The 7,766-nt window shown below is 31.7% G+C and overlaps 1 pseudogene; it reads right to left on the bottom strand.

Annotated features, from left to right (window-relative positions):
• Positions 1 to 4,586: 4,586 nt before the first annotated feature.
• On the bottom strand, positions 4,587 to 5,272 carry LOC107861180 (annotated as a pseudogene).
• Positions 5,273 to 7,766: the final 2,494 nt, after the last annotated feature.

The following is a 7,766-nucleotide window of genomic DNA, read 5'->3' as shown; positions in this document are numbered from 1 at the left end:
CTTTTTTAACTTTTTGGTTGCCACGTAAGCAAAAAAGTGTCACATCAATAAAAATAAATTAACCCAATTCTTTTATACTTTGACCAGACCCAAGACCCCTTTAACCTCCCTAATACCCTAACCCATTTCACTATATCACTGTATCTTCTAGTACGTAAAACACCGTATTTCTTATTGCTGGTAAATTTTCTCTCCACAGAGCCTCAGGTAATTTTGCATCATCTTAGACTTTCCCTTTCTTCTTCTTCGGATGATATGTATTTTTTCGGGGGGATCACTAGAGTGGTGTATTCTTTATTATTTTGTGATTTTTCATCAATCATCAAAGTTCCTACAAAGTTAATAAAGTCGACTAAATGAGATAAATGAGGAGATTCAATAGTGTCTGTCAAAATTTCATGAAATTTATTGTTTAAGAAAAAAGGGTGTGCTTTTTTATGTCATTATGGAATCAGTTTTGTAACTTTTGGTGGTCTTAATATGAATCTGTTCTTTTAGAATTTTGTTTATTCTATTTCTGTGCTTGTAATGTGTTTGATCTGATGTGGACCCTATAATTTTGTTGTATATTTACTATTTCTTTTATGTGCATTTGAAGGATGATTGATGAAGTGGAGAAGGGGAAACTAACAGTCTTTCCTTAATATATCACACACTATACTGAAACTGATTTTATAAATATTAAGGTTGGCACAGACTGTGAACATAGTGTTGATTCTTTTATTGATTTTGATCTTTCTGGGGGTGAGGAATATGATTATGAGGGGTTGGAGGCTATTAGCGAGGAAAGGGGAAGGGTAGTAAGTGATAGATTGGAAAATTATAAGGAATTGTATGTAGGTATGTCATTTAAAAACATGAAAGAAGGTAGACAGGTTGTCAACTAGTATACACTAGCTAACAAAAGGGTTTTAACTATAATCAAGGGTGGTAAAAAGAGGACTAGATATGGTTGGGAAGAGGGGTGTCCTTTTAGGTGTTTGATTTCAAAAGATGGCAAGACTGAAGGGTTCAAGATCAAGACTTTAATCAACAATCATACTTGTGCAAAGGCCTTTTTTAACCCTAGAGCTGATTCAACCACTTTGGCCAAATACTTCAGAAATAAGCTTTAAAATAACCCCAAGTATATGGTCAAAGACAAGAGAGGAGAACTTGAAAATGATTTTACATTAAATGTGTGTCAATCCAAACTGAAAAGGGCTAAGCACATGATTCTTGAGAAGTTGGAAGGTAGTTTTATAGATGAGTACAATAAGTTTGAGGCTTATGCACAAGAGATTAGGAGGTCTAATCCTGAAAGTGATGTGATAAATATCTTTAAGGATGTCTTCGCAAAAGAAAAAAGACAATTTTTAAGGATGTACTTATGCTTTGATGCTCTGAAGAAAGGCTGAAAATATGGATTGAGGCCACTTATTGGAGTTGATGGTACATTCTTGAAAGGTAGATGTAAGGGTATGTTGTTGGTTGCTCTAGGACAAGATTCTATGAACAGTTTCTATCCACTAGCATGGGCAATAGTGGACAAAGAAACCAGTAGGACATGGAGTTGGTTCATGGAGCTATTGAAAAGGTCTTTGAACCTTAAAGATGGTGGTGGAACCACATTTATTTCAGATATGCAAAAAGTAAGTTTCTCATTTTTAAATTAAATTTTAGTTTCAACATTCTTGTCTCATGATTAAATAATTTTTTTTTATAATTACATGGATTGGTGGATGATGTTGACAAAGTGTTATTCGGAGCTCACCATAGGTATTGTATGAGACATGTTGAGAGTAATTAGTGTAAAAAGTGGAGGAGCGGTGAAATGAGGAAGCTTATGTGGTGGTGTTCATGGAGTTCACATGATGAAGAATTCAAGGACCAATTGAAAAAGTTGGGACAATTGTCAGAAGAAGCCGCAAGAAATTTGGTGAATTTTCCACCAAAGGCATGGTGCAGGGCTTATTTTGATACTCAGTGTAAGAACATGATGGTTGACAACAACTTCGTTGAGTCATTCAATTCATGGATCCTGGTGCATAGAGGTAAGCCAATAATTAAGATGCTAGAAGAGATAAGAGTGGAAGTGATGAATCTATTAGTGAAAAATGAAAATAAGATAAAGACTTAGGGTGCTAATGGTATTAGTCCAGAATGCATGAATTTGTTCAATGATTGGAGTTCTATAGCACATAGATGTAAGGTGGAATTTAATGGAGATTGGGGGTATGAGGTTTCTGATATAGAAGATAGGCACACTGTTAATTTAGAATACAAAAAATGCACTTGTAGACTTTGGGATTTATCAGGTATTCCTTGTCCCCATACCATCAAAGCATTAATGCACAAGAAGGTGATTCTGTAAACTGAAATTCATTGGTGGTACACCAAGGAGGCTTACATGTTGACCTATAAACACAAGATGCAGCCCGTAAGGGGTAAGAGGTTTTGAAAGGTTGATACTTCTCATGCAATGTTGCCTCCTGAAGTTATGAAATAAGTTGGCAGACCTAAATCGAAGACGGATAGAGAAACTGATTAGGCAAGAAAAAAAAGGGTGAATGGTCACAGTCTAGAAAGGGCACTCAAATGACATGTATTAATTGTGGCGAACCAAATCACAATGCAAAAGGTTGTTACAAGGTGAGCTAATACTTATTTACAACATATTTTTAATTTCTATGTGATTAACAATATAATTATTGACAATATTTTTGTAGGAAAAGTCAGGTGAAAATGCATCAAGAAAAGAAAAAAGGTCAATCATGGGAAGCAATTCACAGTCAAGAATAATAGAAGAGGAACATGATCTTGAACAAATACAAATTGCAACACAAGATTTTGAACCATATAGTCCCGATTTTGGAAATAAAGAAGATTCGCCCCTAAGATCAATGGTATATCCTGAATCTGAATTTTGGGTTGAGAAGTTGATGACAAGAGGTATTCCAACTGGTACAAGAAAAATCAGTTTTACTGGAGATCACACTGGTGTTTCAATGCCAACGAATCTACCTTATTCTCTGGTCAAGACAACGTGGAAATAAAAAAAAAAAGCAGTCTCTTCTGGACAATTGCAAATGAAAGCAAAAAAAGAGAGGACCAAAATAGGGGTTAAAGGCAAAGGAGTACTTGCACCTGATGATGCTTTTCTGTGATGTAGTTTAATTTCTATGTATACTTTTGACTTAATTTTCTGATGGTTAATCATAGTTGATTGACAAACAATATAGTCGGAAGTAACTTTTATTTTGGGTTGGTTAAGCACCTGATAATTAAGTCAGGTTAAACTTTCATATGCCTTGATGAATAGCATTATGGATATATCTTTTTTGGTTATGATGATGTTATTGTTGAATGGTATTGATGACACTATCTTTTGGTTAATTAAATGAATGGTATTGTTGCTGTTTTATCCTACTTTCTTGTCTTTTTTTGCTGTTTTTATTCTTTTTTTGCTCAGATTTTTACTGTTTTATTCAGTTTTTGTGCTGTTGTTGTCTAATTTTTTGACTATTTTTGTCCAGATTTTTTTACTATTTTTTACCCAGTTTTGATGTTATTTTTGTTTAGATTTTTTTGCTGTTGTTTTTTGTTCAGTTTCTGTGCAGTTTGATCTTTTTTTTGGATATTTTTGTGCAGATTTTTATTATTTTTTGCGTGGATTGTGTTGTTTTTTCACTGCTGTTTTATTCAATTTTTTTGCTGTTTTTATTCTTTTTTTGCTCAGATTTTTACTGTTTTATTCAGTTTTTGTGCTGTTGTTGTCTAATTTTTTGACTATTTTTGTCCAGATTTTTTTACTATTTTTTACCCAGTTTTGATGTTATTTTTGTTTAGATTTTTTTGCTGTTGTTTTTTGTTCAGTTTCTGTGCAGTTTGATCTTTTTTTTGGATATTTTTGTGCAGATTTTTATTATTTTTTGCGTGGATTGTGTTGTTTTTTCACTGCTGTTTTATTCAATTTTTTGCTGTTTTTTATTCAGTTTTATTCAAAATGTTGTTGCTATTTTATGCAGTTTTGTGTTGTTTTATTCAAGTAAGGAAGAACAATTTTATGTTAGTCTTTAGTTATGGTCTAATGTTCCATAACGTAGACAGATTTCTATATGAAGATTTAATTGCTTAAGCCTATTAGTAAAAATCTGGTTATTTCATTATATTTGTTCTCGGATGGAACTGGTTCTTGAATTATAAGTTAAGTTAATCAGACTCTCCAAAAATATTGTCGCACCCGTGTCGGATCCTTCAAAAAAAATAATATTTTTGAAGGATCCGACATGCACCCGTAGATATTTTTGAAGAGTCCGAGGAACTTAGATGATAAGCACATATCAAATCAATTCTCACTTTTGTTCTTCTATAGTATTCAGATGTGATGTCCATGTTCAGTACAATCTTAGCTACAGTAGTTAGTTGTCTCATGCAAAATCGGTAACAACCAATGTAGCTTATTTCAGTTTCTACACGCGTAGTACATCAACCAGTTACTACTTATCATACAAAGAGGACCACTAGCACGACAGTGAGCACTAAATTCGCGTTAAAATTTATACAAACACGAGACATGTCCTCTGTATCGCGTCAAAGATCTCAGTTCAAGGGTATTCTTTCTCATAAACTTAAGCAGCATATTTCCAGTTCATGACTTTCCATATATTCTTTCGGTAATCTGGTTTCACATTTTTGTACTGCAAGTAGTATGCATGTTCCCAAACATCAATGCCCAAAAGAGGAACCAAGTTCGGTCCTTTAATAACCAAAGAATCCTTATTTGCGGTGGTTTTAATAATAAGGCGTTTCAGCTTTTTGTCCAAACCAAGCCACACCCAACCAGAACCCTGTAAAGCAGCACCTTCTACATTCATCCTTTGTATTACAGCTTCAAGAGAGCCAAAGTTGGTGTTTATGGCATAGCCAAGAGAACCCTTTAGAGTCTCACCACCACCTTCGCGTGTAGGAGCTAGGTTCTTCCAGAAAACTGAGCGATTGATATGACCTCCACCATTAAACTTGATAGCACTTTGTAATTTAGCAACGGTAGGAGAATTACCCAGTTAATTGCATCATGGAGTTGTTGAAGGGCATTATTGTAATTTGTAATGTAAGTCTGATGATGTTTCTGGTGATGAAGCTGCATGATTTTACCACTAATAGCAGGTTCTAAGGCTCCGTAGTCGTACGGCAGATCCGGTAGAAAGAAGGTTTGGAGGCATCGGAGTTGTTGCCGGAATCGTGAAATTCCGGCGAAGGGCTTTTTGGTCATTAGGTTTCGAAGAGCCATTTTTTACTTCGTGGTGGTCAGCAGTTCTCCGATACTGCCACCGTGTAGTTTGTATGCAGGTAAGTTATATATGATGTCTCATTTCATATTAAAAAAGTTGTATATAGAGGTATAGGATATGTGTAAATTTTTTCTCAAAGAAAGGAGAATATGTAAGTTTATATCAGTTTAAATTTTTCCTTAAAGAAAACAAATAAGAGAAATCCAATCTGCTTTGTGTATTGATTCACTAACATCCATGGGTAGACTACTTATTGCCGTAGAAGATTAGGATATTAGGGAGGTTAAAGGGGTCTTGGGTCGGATTTTGGGTCGGGTTAGGGTATAAAAGAATTGGATTAATTTATTTTTATTGATGTGGCACTTTTTTTCTTATGTGGCGGCCAAAAATTCAAAAAGAAAAAGAAAAAAAAGACTTCCAAAATTCCAACAAATCAGTTGACGTTTGTAGGGGTATATTTGATCCTAAATATTAACAGCGGGGGTATATTTGGATTAAACTTGTAACAGAGGGTATATTTGAACCTTTTCGAAAAATTTAAGGGCATATTTGACCCTTTTCCTTTTAATATTTGGTTGATAGATCGATAGATCAAAAGTCAAAATCTAGTAGGATTAGTAGAGGATGCATTTTTAGGTTAGAAGAAGAAAGAAATTGCTTGAAATGGAAAATGACTAGTGAAAAGAAAGAGAAAATCGTGTAGAGGATTTCTCGGCTGTAGGATAGTTGCCTGGTTTATGTATTTATACTCCTGTTTTACTACTCACGCTCAGGGGTGTTCACGGATGGGTTTGAACCGATTTTTTGGTCAAAATTAAAATCAACCAATATAATCAATTTTTATATAATTACAATCAAATCAAATTAAATATAATATGTATTTATCGATTTAGTTGTTATCGATTTGATTCAGTTATTAACCATACACGAAAATGAAAGAAATGATTCATTCAAAAGGAAACCAAAACAACAATCATTCAAAATAAATAAATAAATCCTAAGATTACCACATAAAACAATAACATGACGTATATTTAATACAAAAATATTTAAATTATAATTAAATTTTGAAAAATATATATATAAGATATAATTTTTTCATAAAAAATAATATATCATGTATAGATAATTGTAAAAATATATGTATAATTTGTTAGTTCAGATAGATTATTTCTATGATCTTTTAAATAAAATCAGAACCAAATTAAGTATTATTAATTTTTAAAATTATAAAATTAAATTAAATAATATTTAATTAATTTAATTTGATTTTTCGATTTGAATTAGTTACTCGGACCATCAAGACCCCTAGCCACACCCGTGAAGCAAGGAAGTAGTAATATTGGAATTTATGGGGCCATATTATTGACTCCCTTTACTCTTTTCGTCCTCTCTCTCACTTTCCCACATAAATTATATAGGTAGAAGTAGTACCACCTCTCGGTTTATTTTTATTTATCTATTTTTTATCTTGAGATATTTAATAATATTTATTTAATTTATAAAATTAATATATAAATTTTTTTATTTTTATCTATTTTATTCTCGATATTAAATACAATATATTACTCATTTTATTGTTTAAAATAAAAAACTTACTATAATCAAAATTTAACAAAATAAAATCATCCTTTAATTTATTACTATTTCTTAATTTATGTGCAAATTTAAAATACACAAGTACTTGTTAACGAATGGAGTAGTGTACTATTTCAGGGGTGTGACCATGTCCAAGAAAAAGAGAAAAGATAGCAAACCTTCTACATATACTAAATAATGACCAATCGTCTGTTTGCGGATCTAATATTTATATAAAATTATGTTGAAATGTAATTTTAATTTTAGAAGTTGTGGAAATTTATTTATTGGATATTGATAGAATATAATTATGGCTGTAGAAGTAGTACTATTATTTTAAACAGTTTAGTAAGCTGCTATCAATATTCAGTAATTATTTTCAAAATTTCAGCGAAATTCTACTAAGTACATATGTATAAATGTTAGATCGATATACATAGATATTGATACGGCTGGGTATAAAATACTAAAAATTGAATTACAGTATCGAATTGAAAAATTTGGTAATTGATATTCGGTAATTCGGTATTTGATATGGTATTTGGGAGTAAAATTTCAATATTTTGGTATTTGGGATTGGATTTGGTACAAAATATTAAAACCATTTGGTATTCGATAAATATCGAATATCGTATTATATATATATATATATATATATATATATATATATATATATATATATATATATATATATACGATATGTCTAGCCAACCCAATAGACAATAGTATTGGTTATCTCAAAGAATTTCGTAGACCTTTATAACATATTTGTAAAAAGCAACAAAAAATTACTAATTAAGATTTCTATTAAATATAATCTTTGAAGTTTAAACGGACATTTGCGCATCTCCATTTATAATATGGAATTAACAAATGCCATATCGAACCAAAGTTTAATTTACTGAATTATCGAAC

Source organism: Capsicum annuum, chromosome 8 (genome assembly GCF_002878395.1).
Source record: "Capsicum annuum cultivar UCD-10X-F1 chromosome 8, UCD10Xv1.1, whole genome shotgun sequence".
NCBI lineage: Eukaryota > Viridiplantae > Streptophyta > Magnoliopsida > Solanales > Solanaceae > Capsicum > Capsicum annuum.
Note: the sequence above shows the minus strand (reverse complement) of the source record. Positions and strands in the feature narration are given on the sequence as shown.